General features: G+C 36.5%; 1 non-coding gene across 1 annotated transcript; it reads right to left on the reverse strand.

The window, feature by feature from the left end:
- Window positions 1-313: 313 nt before the first annotated feature.
- On the reverse strand, window positions 314-385 carry Trnae-uuc (transfer RNA glutamic acid (anticodon UUC)). Its single transcript has one exon. It is a non-coding gene; the product is annotated as a tRNA-Glu (tRNA).
- Between the last annotated feature and the right edge of the window lie 13,448 nt (window positions 386-13,833).

Consider the following 13,833-nt stretch of genomic DNA (forward strand, 5'->3'; position numbering starts at 1 on the left):
AATTTATTAAAAAGGTTATCATATCTCCCATAGGAAATATCTTCCTAAGCCTGGAATCAAAACCCAGCCTCGTTGGGGAGAGAGAAGTGAACTGCTCATGCTGATTGTTAATTTGGCCATCCCATCTTTCATCTAGAAATTATCTACCTGCCAGGAATCAAACCTTGGGCTTCTTAATAAAATGCAAGTGTATTTATTGACTTCCACGCAATCTTCTCGTAAAGCAAACAACCTCTAAGCCAGGAATGACGGTTTGCGTACTGTGAATACCACTTTATTACTTAGATTACGACAACACCTCTGGGAAAACATCTTCCCATGCCGGGAATCGAACCCGGGCCTCCTGGGTGAAAGCCAGGTATCCTAGCCACTAGACCACATGGGAATGAATCATGATGAGATATTATTACCTATATATCAATAATGTTTATTGTAATGGAAAGAGGAGTGACAACAGTCTTCGGAGAGTGACCTACAAATGAATTTGAATAAACTTATCAAATGTGTACATGGTAGGGACAAATCCAAAGGATGCCAACCGAACTGAGCCAGCCTTATTGCTGGTGATCGTTTTCTACTAACACATTGAGACCCTGAAAAGATAACAATGAGCAGGCAATGCTAAAAGATAATATAAAATTTTATAATAGTTCCCCCTTAAAAGAAACTGATAATCAGAAAAATGTGGACAATAATCTCCTTCATCGATACGCTCGGAAATGAGCATAAACCATGGTTTCTTATATTGCTCAACCTATCTGAAAAATTTTTGACATTGCAGAAAGGAAATTCATGTTTACTATAGAAATAAAAAGAATGACAAAAACGCGCCTCATGACAGTTATCATCATTGTTGGTGGATGTGCTTCTGTTTCAGATTTTTTGTCAGTCTAACTGTTTACGTCTTTGCTTGTCTGCTTCATATATTATGGTCTACCTTATCATAAGCTTTTGCAAAGTCTAGGTAAACCACATCTGTTTCTTTGCCGTTTATCATATTTTTATATATGTTCTCACGGTGGACTAACAGTTGGGTTTTTGTACTTTTTTCGGGTACAAAACCATGTTCTCCCATATCAAACAAATTATTTTTCATTAAATGTTTCATATATGTTCTCACGGTGGACTAACAGTTGGGTTTTTGTACTTTTTTCGGGTACAAAACCATGTTCTCCCATATCAAACAAATTATTTTTCATTAAATGTTTCATAATATTTTTCTTCATTACCCTTTCATACACTTTCATAATATGTGATGTTAGACTCACAGGCCTATAAAATACTTGCCTCTAGTCTTGATCCACTTTTGAAAGTAGGGGTAATATATGCTAATTTATGTTTATCATAAATCTTGCCTGTATCAATACTTTGCCTTAATAATATTGTGAGTGGCTTTGCAATAGAATGAACTACGTTCTTTAACAAAATGGCAGGGACACCATCTGGTCCAGCTGCTGATCCATTTTTAATTTCATTAATAGCCTGCACAATATCAGCTTCATTAATATCAATATCAGATAAATATTCACTATTTTTATCTATTATTTCTGTGTCATTATCTTCATTATCAATTCTAGGGGTAAATTCTCTCTTATATCTTTCTGCTAATATGTTGCATATTTCCTTTTTTCATTCATTAATCTCCCTTCATTTCTCATAGGGCCTATTTCTACTCTTCTTTTTATCATCTTTTTCGCATAAGAGTATAATAGTTTGGGGTTTTGCTTGATATTTTCTAGGGTCTTAGAAAGTCCCATTTTTCATTTTCTTTTGATTGTATAATCTTTTGCTCTGCATTTTCTATCTTACTTTTTAGTTCCATCACTTTCCATGCTTTCTTTTTTTTTACAAGACCTTTTTTCCACTTTCTGATTTTTCGGAACAAGATCCTTCTGTCTCTTGGTATGCATGACAGAGAGAGAGAGAGAGAGAGAGAGAGAGAGAGAGAGAGAGAGAGAAACTCGTTACCGAAAGAAAAGTAAATACAATTCCAAAAAACGCAAACGCATCGCAATCCATCAGGAATCACAACACCGAAATTAATTCCATTTACATCCACCAACAACTCATCGGAAACAGGGAAAAAAGAATTTTTGCGAAATGATTTTATTTCAGTTGCAGGAAAAAAAGGTCCGAAATATGCAACGGCTTAGCAAGGTCGTTGTCACGGGTCCAGGTATCAACGTGTGCATATTTGTTAGAATGTGTGTGTGGCCTCATGATTAATGGCTTTTCTGGAGCGTTTATATGCAAACGGAAAATCTTGTTTATTTACTTGGACTGAAGAGTCGATGGTCTCATATATCTTATATATTATATATATATTATATATATTAATAATATTATAATATAATATATATATCATTATAATATATATATTATATATATATATATATGATATATATAATATATAGATAAGATATAGAACAATATATATATGTGTATTATATATATATATCTATATATCATCATAAGTAATTTATATACTATATATATATATCATATATATATATAGGTATATATATATATATATATATGTATAATAGGATATATATATAGATATCATATATATATTGTATAATATATATATATATATATATATATATATATGTATAATATATATATATATATATATATATATATATATATATATATATATAAATATATTTCTAATGTCTTATCGCTTGGCGATAGACTTTTTTGTTCTTTCCTTACGACTGTCATTCGTAAGTAATTTTTGGTTCCTCTCATCTCCCTTGGATATCTTAGTAGAGAGGTTCTTTCTTGACTAGAGGAGATGATTCAAACAGGCTAGTTGAACAAGTTAACAACTTTATTCTGTAACTCCATACTAGGAGATGCAGCTCGGTCGGACGACCGATATGTTTGATTGTTGGCGTGGAACTCCCATTCTAAAGCATCGCGTCGATAGCGGAACATTAGCTATCTCAGCAATTCATATAAAAAACACATACGTAGTTCGCCGGCTCGGAAGTTACAAGTTTCCGGCGTAGGTTAACAGGTCAACCGCTTCCCATGGAAGTTGTTGTGCAAAGTTATCATAACATAAAAATGTTGACAAAGCTTAGAGCTAGATCAGGCTACTGCAGACAGCGCATAGCGTAATCTAGGTCTGCTTTGGTCACGTAGAACCCTCCTAATGCCATGACCCCAGGTCATTGGTTTATATTTACAGATCTTGTAAATTATATAATAATGTAATTATTACATTAGGCTCGGACTGCTACCTATTCAAGCCTTGAATAACAAAAAAAAATTACTTTAAACATTGTCCATAGGAGCGTGCTCGTAACATACTAAGTGATTAAATGCATAAAAAGGTTCTGTTACATACCCTTGTTGACATATTCATAAACAAAGATAAATGCATGGAAAATATAGATCCATGTTTGGTAATAATAATGATTATGTACCCAAAAATAATAAAAAGGTAAAATCAAAACATGTATACATGATTAATATGATAACAGGTAACCTGATTAAGAATAATGGTTACTAAATAATGATTATAGCATGATCATGGATAATTGTTAAAGAGTACTTGACACTCTTTGTAATAGATAAATATAATTGTATATAGTATAACAATGTAATTCTGCAGAAATTCAATATATAGGGCTGATATTTTATTAGGTGCCCGAAAAATACCTTTAGGAATATATTAATGTATAATATTGGGCTATAATGCTTTATTAGGCGCCCTGGAGATACTTAACTGTTCAAATGCAAAGGCGTGAGTCTTTCTTGTCCTACATTTTTGCCAGCATACGGACCGCTTTTCACACACAACACAATTCCAGACAATTCCCTAGGCACGAACTGAAGTGGCCAGGTTCAGGCGGCCCTAAACGCAAACGACTTGAGTTTAACGGGTACGTCATCCAGACGGGCCAGTACGTTCCCTTGGAGATCCTTCTGTTTACGCCTCAGCCTACGCCAAGCAAAGATGTTGACGGCGATAACCAATATGGCCGTCACGCTGAACACGGCTAGCAGAATGTAGTAGCGAAGATTTTCTCCACCTGCATAAGTCGATGACGCGTGGGTCATCTCAGCCAGTTGCGTCAGACGATGAGCTACTCGCGCGTTGTATGGGAGAGGTAGTGATGGGATGATTGTGGTAGCCCACGTGTAGTTCGCGAAATACGCCTTCTCACGTATTATCGGTATAGTTTGTAGATGTCCCCGTACAACCATCGGCTGCTACGAAGATAGGGGCATGGGCGGTGGATGTGTCCGGACACACGACGTCGAATCCGGCCTTATCATAACGGATCCAGGAACCATTATTCATCCTGTAATTGAATTTATTACCGTAAAAGGGATAAAGTTTCCCCAGACAACCTTCGCTTGTATGAGAGAGAGAGCCGTTTAGCACTATGTCTAACTCACATGAATCCGTTGATATAGGATAGAATTCAAAAGAGTCAGCTGTACAAATTTTATTATTCATGGCTTCTGAACAATGAGTGATGTTTATCTAAGTCTTTAATGACTGTAAATGATTTCTTATCAGAAGAAATCAGTACATGCCCCGTTAAATTGGATATTACTGGATTTGAGTTATTCGTCATAAAAGTAGGAAACGGTGCTATTTTGTATGATTGCCAAGCATCGGAAGAATCAAAAGGAATTGTGATCATAATTCTATAATTTTCAACGCTGACTGATATTAGGCTATATTAGAATTCTACTTTATGGGCATCCAATAAAGGAATATAACCTAGCTTCTCCCGTCCGTTTTCTAAAGTTAACGTCAGATCTTTAATAGGCATGAGGTGAGGAGATAACACACCCTTTGTTGCTAACGTAATTGCTTCTACGTAATCTTTTGACTTTTCAATAAAATGTGATATTTTCACACGGATATGATCTATTTTCGAACTATAGTAAGCTAAAGTAGCCAGCAAATGTTGAACTTCCATGACCTGATCGATATTATTTGAATGTTCATTAACGATATTCATTATTTGATTGATCGAAGATAACTGGCTGCGAAGTTCTGATAAGGCCAGTTCCGTTTTGTGTTGCAAAAACTCAATTCTTTTATTTTGATTATTTATCTTGAGGCGATTTGAGATTCCTAAGCCTAGATTCGCAACTGATCCTAAGATGTTTAGTCCAGCTAGAATAAGCGGGTTGCGGCGTTCAAGAGTATTGTGCCGCACAGACCACATCAGCAGGTCACGAGCGAGTTCTTCTGCCTCGGCGGTTTATTTTGTATGTCATAAGACAACATTTCTGCGACGCTTATTGTTTGAGCTAGTGAAATCTCTGAGTTAGCATGAAAATTACGTTCATGCATTTCCTTAAGGGAAATACCAAACCTCATCAGGTCATTCTTTAAGTTAAGGACGTCATCTTCAGGTAAGAAAATAGCATGCATATCTACTTCGATAACAATATTACTTGACACGATGAATACATCATCGATTCTCTCAATAATCGAGCCATGATTAAATTCTATTTCTTTCGTCCTAGCGCTCTTTCCATACAACAAAGATGTCTGAATACACAATATCACTCCTAACAATAACAGATTCATTTTGAAAACCTGCAATGAGTAAAACAGATGTAATAACTCGCGTAAAAGAATAGGTTTACATACAATATGATTAATAGATATATATATAAATTATTATACAAGTTTCATAAATACAACCATTTTTCCCTCACTCCATCTACCCTTCTTTAGATTCTGATATGTGCCAATGGGACTATTCTCACATCAGTGGGTTTGGATACATTTTGAACCCTAACTCTATTGGCCGTTAAATTTTCTAAAATGTTAAACGGGCCTTCAAACTTAGGTGTCAGTTTATAATTTAAACCTTTACGCACGTATACTTGTATGTATACCTGATCGCCCACGGCATATGTTCTAGTTGGCTTAGCTATTTTATCATGATTTTTTTTCATTATGATCTGTGCTTCTTCTAAATTCTTACGAATTATATTATATCGACTTATGCTTGCATCCATAACATCCTTTAGAGGATTTGATAAATTAGTTGTAGGCTTTAAGATGTGGAAAGGCGTTCGGGCCGGGATACCGTACAGTGCCTCGTGCGGTGTCATTTTAATAGACACATGATACGAGTGATTAAGTGTGCTTAGCACCGCAGGTATGGCAATGTCCCAGTTGGGATCTGCCCCCCCTAAGGTGACCCTTAAATGTTTAAAACCTTACGATTTGCCCTTTCCACTAGCCCATTAGACTCTGGGTGATAGATCATGGTATTGATTTTCTTTATACTAAGGAATTCGCACAAGGAGTTAAGGAAATGATTATTGAACTCCCCGCCCGAGTCTGAGATAATGATGTGTGGAATTCCATGTTTACAAATGTAGCACTCGTAAAACTTCCTAGCGCACTCGACCGCGGTTTTTGTTTTAAGCGCTATAAGTTCTGTATATCGAGTCAAAGCGTCCTATATAATTCTAGGAGGTGCTTATTTCCTCTGTCTGACTCGTAAAATCCTGTTAATAAATCTAAATGTACTCTTTCAAAGGGTTGATTTGGCACGGGGTAAGCCCCTAGGCTGACAGGTGTCTTCGTGTGCCCTTTGTATTTCTTGACAAGTGCGACAATTTGCTATGTGCTTTTTTATATCTGTAAGCATCGTATGCCAATAAAATAAGGATTTGGCTTTCTGTGACATCAAGGTATAACCCGGGTGTCCATGCAGTGGATTTTCATGCAACCACTTTAAGGACAGTGGGTATGAGTGAGATAGGCACCACCACCTGGTTGTTATTCAACTGCGGTGTGTTGCGGGTTTTCCTCGTCACGGATCTACACAGGATATCGTCCTGTAGGATATAATTTCTGCTGCTTATACTTTAGGTATTCTTTTCCTTCGGATTTCCGTTTAACGCAATGATGATTTTTTCTATTTGCGAATCTTTTCTTTGTTCCGTCTGTAATAGTTCAGCACTCCAGCCCAGATCTTCCTGTTCAGATATAGTTTTAACAACGGGCATGGAGGTTGAGATATCTATTAATTCAGCTAATGGCTCGGTACAAGATGAAGAGGGGTTGCGTGATAATGCGTCAGCAATGATATTTGCTTTCCCAGGTAAATACCCGATCCTCGCGCCAAAGTCCTGAATGATCATGTGCCACCGAGTTCGCTTGGGGCTGTGACTAAAGCCTTTAAAGAAGTCGGTTAGGGCTTATGATCAGTGAGAACCTTGACGGGGTAACCGTATATTATGAATTTAAAGTGCACGAGTGAATTAACAATAGCGAGCCCTTCCTTGTCTATTACTGCATATTTACTTTCGGAAGGTCTCAGTTTACGTGAATAAAAAGCTATAGGGAAAAACTGTCTATCATATTGTTGAAGCAATACCCCACCTATTCCTAGGTCTGAGGCGTCTGTTGCTATGAAAAATTCCTTACCGAAGTCAGGAAATTTCAAGATAGGAGAACTACACAGTTCATCTTTCAATTTATCGAACGCCTGTTGATGAATTTCAGACCATACGAAATCTACGCCCTTTTTTATAAGATCGGTTAGGGGAGCGGCTATGATTGAGTAGTTGCGGATGAAGCGGCGATAGTAACCGCTGCATCCTAAAAATTGCTGTATTCCCTTGACGTTAGTAGGTATCGGAAAATTACGGATAGCCGACACCTTATCGTGGACGACTTAAGACCTTCACTAGAAACCGTGAAACCTAGATAGACTAGTTCTGTTTTAAAAAATTCACACTTACTATCTTTACCCTTAAATTATGCTGCCTTAACCTTTGTAACACTAACTCCAATTTACGTAAATGTTCTTCTAATGTGTTGGAAAAGATTACTAAGTCATCCATGTAGGCATGTAGGATATCTCCCAACAAGTCTCCAAACACGACGTTTATCATACGAGTAAAAGTTATAGGAGCACAACGTAAACCAAAAGGCATACGCAAAAATTCATAATGTCCCCTGGCTGTGCTGAAGGCAGTGTATGGGATACTTTCTTGTTCCATCGGAATCTGATGAAATCCTTTTAGTAAGTCTAGGCTTGTGAAATATTTATTCTGGCCTAGTAAAGATAGGATATCATCGGTACATGGTACTGGGAATCTGTCAGGGATTGTTTCTTCGTTTAAACGACGAAAATCTACGCATATCCGCCAAGTTCGATCTTTTTTCGGTACTACTATTAACGGAAAATTATAAGGGCTGTTTGATTTCCTAATGACTCCTTCCTTTAACATTTTACCTACTTCCTCTGTTATCTCATTCTGAAATTTCATAGGAAGTCGGTACGAAGGTACATAGATTACTTTCTGTTTGTCCTTGAGCCTGATTTGATGCTCGATGACATCCGTTTTTCCTAAGGTTCCATCCGTAGTGGAAAAAACATCATGATATTTAGTTAACAGATTCAAAAATTTCTGCTGAATTTCTTCTTCTTGAATGTCCTTATTGATTTTGTTCTTTATAGATTGCAAAAGGGTTTCATCCGCGACTGATTGAGCGTGATTTATCTCAGCTACGGTAAGAATGCGATGTTTATAAACTTCGGCATCCAAGATATGTTGATTTTTGTGGATTACTAAAGTGGTATTCAAATGATTACAGACTTCGATATTACATTGTTGTTGTGAGCCGACTGTATAAACGGCTTGTGTGACGGATAATCCGTGTGTTTTCAGAGTTTCGGAAAGGATTAATGTTTCAGATCCTGGCAAGGTTCTTTTTACACGCACTAATATATTTGAAGTTACGTTAGGCTCGAGAGTTTGCGTGCAAGCTGATATTACGGGTGAGCGAGAGTTCTGTTGGGTTGCCTGTATTATTTCTTGGTTCATGAGACAGGTGATTGGTTCCGTAATGTAAGTGACAACTCTGCCTGTCTCTTTATTATCTAAAACTGATTTTAGGGTATTAGAAGACCTATAGAATTTCCCTTTGATATACACGCCGTGTTTTGCAGGTGCTAAGATAATATTTTGAGTGCCCATAGACGGGTATCCGATAATTACTGCGGGATACATATTAATGTTTTGTACAACGACAAAGGTATCGGCTAACGTGCGCTTACCGACCTTGTACTGTACATGAGTTACGCCCACAACATTTAATTCATTATTCCCAATGCCTGAGAGCCTTATTCCGGACTTTTCTATAGGGAAATTTGAAAAGAGTAAATGATGAGTCCTTAAATCCATTATATTACGTGGACTACCAGAATCAAAGAACAAAGTGAATGACTTATGGTCCAAATTTACTGCATGTAAGGTTGGTCGCAACTCGTTTTGACTAATAATTGCATGAATTTGTTGCAAATCTACGGGAACCTGCACAGATTTTTTTGATTCGGCCGTGTGTTTCATAGGAAAATCAATTGTCTCACAATGATCTGATAAGTGATTAAACTGATTATTTGATACAAAAGATGTTGATATTGATGACCCAACATCGCCCTCTCCCCCTTGGAGTGAACTACGTGGTATTTGTTTTGTTTATCACACCCTGAAAATTCGCTTGCCCTTGCGAGTTCTGGCTAGACGGCCCAGGAACAGAGGTACCTGAAGCACGATTTGTTTGTTTCTGCTGTTGTGCAGAATTTCCGTTTGGTTGTTTTTCTTCTTATAGTACTGAGGACCCTTCTTTTTATTTGCACTCGCAACTGGTTGCTGTTTGTAGCATTTTGCTGTTGATTCCTCGAGTAGCAACGGTTATATGAATGAGTTGAACTATTGTGTATTGAACAAAAACGCGTCCGACAGTCTGAAATCATGTGACCTGGTCGTTTACAGTTATAACAAACCATCCCTGCAACTTGATTATTATTATGTACCACATTTACTTGTTGTGGCTTGTTCTCATTCTTTGCAAAAACTTGAATGAGCGAAGGATCTAGGTCGGTACATTTAGACATGTGTTTTTTGATTTGTTTATACACATCTAATTCCGTACTGTCGGGCTGCAATTTTTTATCAAAACACCGTACTAACGCTTCAGGCAACATTACAGTGATAGACGTAAGGTAGATCAAACGGATAAAATCTTTCACTTTGATTTTAGCACCCGCAACCCACCCGGAGTTACTTAAACTATCCTGATATTCATTTAGCCGGTCGGCAATTAGCGCCGCCCGCTCGACAACATTGAGCTGAGTCATGGAGGCTTGGTTAAGGATATTTCTCAATGCCAATACTACATCTAAAGCCTCTTCACCCCCATACACGGCACGTAATCTAATTTTGAACTCGTCCCATGTAAGCGCTTCTTGGAAAGAAACCCCCCTTAGATACGCACTTGCGTCGCCTTTCGCAAAGTCAACGAAGCTCTTGGCCTCCTGTAATTGTACTGCTGGGTCTGTGATGCTTTTTGCATTTAAATGAGCGTCTACAGATGAGATCCATGCCTCAACATTTTGAGGCAGGAACCCATTGACCCGACCTTGAAAAGGGACAATCGCTGACCTCGCGCTAACGAGAGTCACCACGTTGGGGTTGCCAGCCGGAGTGGTTGCCATTTCGGCTTTCACTTTTTTCTTATCACTTCTATTCCTTGCAATCCTATCAAAATATCTATAAGAGTACACTCGACCACTACGTAAACGCATAAGCAATGTACTGTATAAGTGTGTTATAATAATAGGAAAATCCACAGATACAAAAATACAGACAATATGATCAAATATATACGGAGAATTCCTGCAAGAAACGGTTAATGACAACGAGAAAAAAAAAAAAATTTAATCTGCGGGCGAGAACCTCGTAGTTGAAGATTGGTTCTGTAATGAAGGAAGATTAATATGGCGAACAACTCACCCCCAGAATACTGGACGATCGACTCTTGATGAACAACACTTCACTGAGGAAAAGACCTGAATAGATAAAAATGGTACTTAGCTCCAGATTATATTGCGAAGGATTGTTGACATGGGATGACGTCCCGCGTCGGAAGTCGTGATGACGTCACGGTCTTCTCTCGGTGCACGATGCGCTGGGAAGTCCAAGATTGATGACGTCACAGCCTCCGTCCTTGCACTACTGCGTATAGCTGTACACTCTGCGTCCTTGCTCGTGAACGGGTGATGTTCCCTGTGTTTGTTTTCTTCTTTCCGTTGATGTTCAATGCTGCTCTCGTCCGGTGTAGATTCTCGAAGATAAGTGACAACAGTTGCTCAAACGTCAGTGTTAAATGCTTGTATTCCTCTCGATGAAGGACATAGTTGCGTCTTCATAAACTGTTGCGTTGATTGAAGATCCCGTTTCCTCTGTTTCGTTTGATGTTGAAGGTGGAAGTTAGTTCTTGTAGACCTTCGGTCGGCTGATATGGGTCTTGTTAATTATGTTCTTCGTTTATACGCTGCCACCACTTCTAATGTCTTATCGCTTGGCGATAGACTTTTTGTTCTTTCCTTACGACTGTCATTCGTAAGTAATTTTTGGTTCCTCTCATCTCCCTTGGATATCTTAGTAGAGAGGTTCTTTCTTGACTAGAGGAGATGATTCAAACAGGCTAGTTGAACAAGTTAACAACTTTATTCTGTAACTCCATACTAGGAGATGCAGCTCGGTCGGACGACCGATATGTTGATTGTTGGCGTGGAACTCCCATTCTAAAGCATCGCGTCGATAGCGGAACATTAGCTATCTCAGCAATTCATATAAAAAACACATACGTAGTTCGCCGGCTCGGAAGTTACAAGTTTCCGGCGTAGGTTAACAGGTCAACCGCTTCCCATGGAAGTTGTTGTGCAAAGTTATCATAACATAAAAATGTTGACAAAGCTTAGAGCTAGATCAGGCTACTGCAGACAGCGCATAGCGTAATCTAGGTCTGCTTTGGTCACGTAGAACCCTCCTAATGCCATGACCCCAGGTCATTGGTTTATATTTACAGATCTTGTAAATTATATAATAATGTAATTATTACATATTTACATATAGTATTTATTTATATATATATGTGTATATATATATATATATGTAGTATATATATATATATATATATATATATATATATATATATATATATATATATATATATATATATATATATATAAACAGCAAAATGGAAAAATACTGTTTATTAAATTATTGATCTGATCATACGTCACTTTTTGTTGGTTAAATATAAATGTGACAGTAACAGTTGCGTCGTTTAAAAAAAAAATTTTGATACACACACACACACACAATATATATATATATATATAGTATCTGCAGACGGCAATATAAGAAGATTTCAGGAGGTTCCATGATACACTTTCAATAACAGGCAAAGATTTATTATACAAAAAACGTTTCGCACACAAAACACGGTGCATCATCAGTCTGTGAAGAAATAAAAACAATTACAATATATTAATAAATAAAAGGAATTTATCAAAAAATAATATTGACATTAAAAAACTGTAAAAAAAGCGTTATTATTAAAAAAAAGACAGTAAAAAACAAAAGAGAGAGACTACTAAAACACCAACCATCTCAGGTAAGGAAGGAAGAGGGAATGACTGGGACCTCGGTTCTTGTCATTCCCTCTTCCTTCCTTACCCGAGATGGTTGGTGTTTTAGTATCTCTCTCCTTTGTTTTTTTACTGTCTTTTTTAATAACGCTTTTTACAGTTTTTTTAATGTCAATTTTAATTTTTGATGAATTCCTTTTATTTATTAATATAATGTAATTGTTTTTATTTCTTCAAACACTGATGATGCACCGTGTTTTGTGTGCGAAACGTTTTTTGTATAATAAATCTTTGCCTGTTACTGAGAGTGTATCATGGAACCTCCTGAAATCTTTATATATATATATATATATATATATATATATATATATATATATATATATATATACCTACATATATATATATATCTATAGTATAAAACTTATATATATACAATATATTTTTATATATAATTATACATACAATATATATATATACATATATATATATCTACCATATATACATATATATATATACATATATATATATATACATACATATATATATATATATATATATATATATAATAGCCTATATATATATATCATATATATATATATATACATACATATATATATTATATACATACATATATATATAGTATATATACATATATATATATATATATATACATTCATATAAATATAATTCTATATCTATCTATTTTGGGCTATCTATCTATCTATCTATCATATATATATATTATATATATATAATATATATATGAGTGTGTATCAAAATTAAGCCAAAGTCCGTCTTAGGCTCTGGATTTTTTTTTTAAACGACGCAACTGTTACTGTCACATTTATATTTAACCTACAAAAAGTGAAGTATGATCAGATCAAATATTTAATAAACACTATTTTTCTATTTTGCTGTTTAGCCATTCCCCTTCCCAAATCCAAACATACAAGCGCACAAACTCACAAAATAAAACCGTGTGCGATGGCGTGCGCGACATCATCACACAACCCCAACATCCCAAAAACTAAATTGTTTTCTGGAGGTTACGCCAACATTATCCAATGAGTAATGCCGTATTAAAAATGCATTAGTTAAACTCCCGGGAGATACTTTAATGCCATTGTTCCTGTGAGAGCCATTAGCCGCGCTTTACGGCACACTGTCTTTTGACAGCCCGAGATTTAGAGGTCCCCAGAAGTGCCTCAAAATTGGCACTATATTAGGGCAAGGGTGATGGGCTGGCTGGTGGGGCCGAAGCATCTCGCGACAACAAGACGATAACCCGACGGCGGAGAAATAAAACGATACTCAAGAAGAATTTCCTGGGGAGCTGCGACTCCTTCATTTTTTAGAACTTAATTTTTTAGAACGCGGGTGGGGACCG

This window comes from Macrobrachium nipponense, chromosome 11 (genome assembly GCF_015104395.2).
Source record: "Macrobrachium nipponense isolate FS-2020 chromosome 11, ASM1510439v2, whole genome shotgun sequence".
Taxonomy (NCBI): Eukaryota; Metazoa; Arthropoda; class Malacostraca; order Decapoda; family Palaemonidae; genus Macrobrachium; species Macrobrachium nipponense.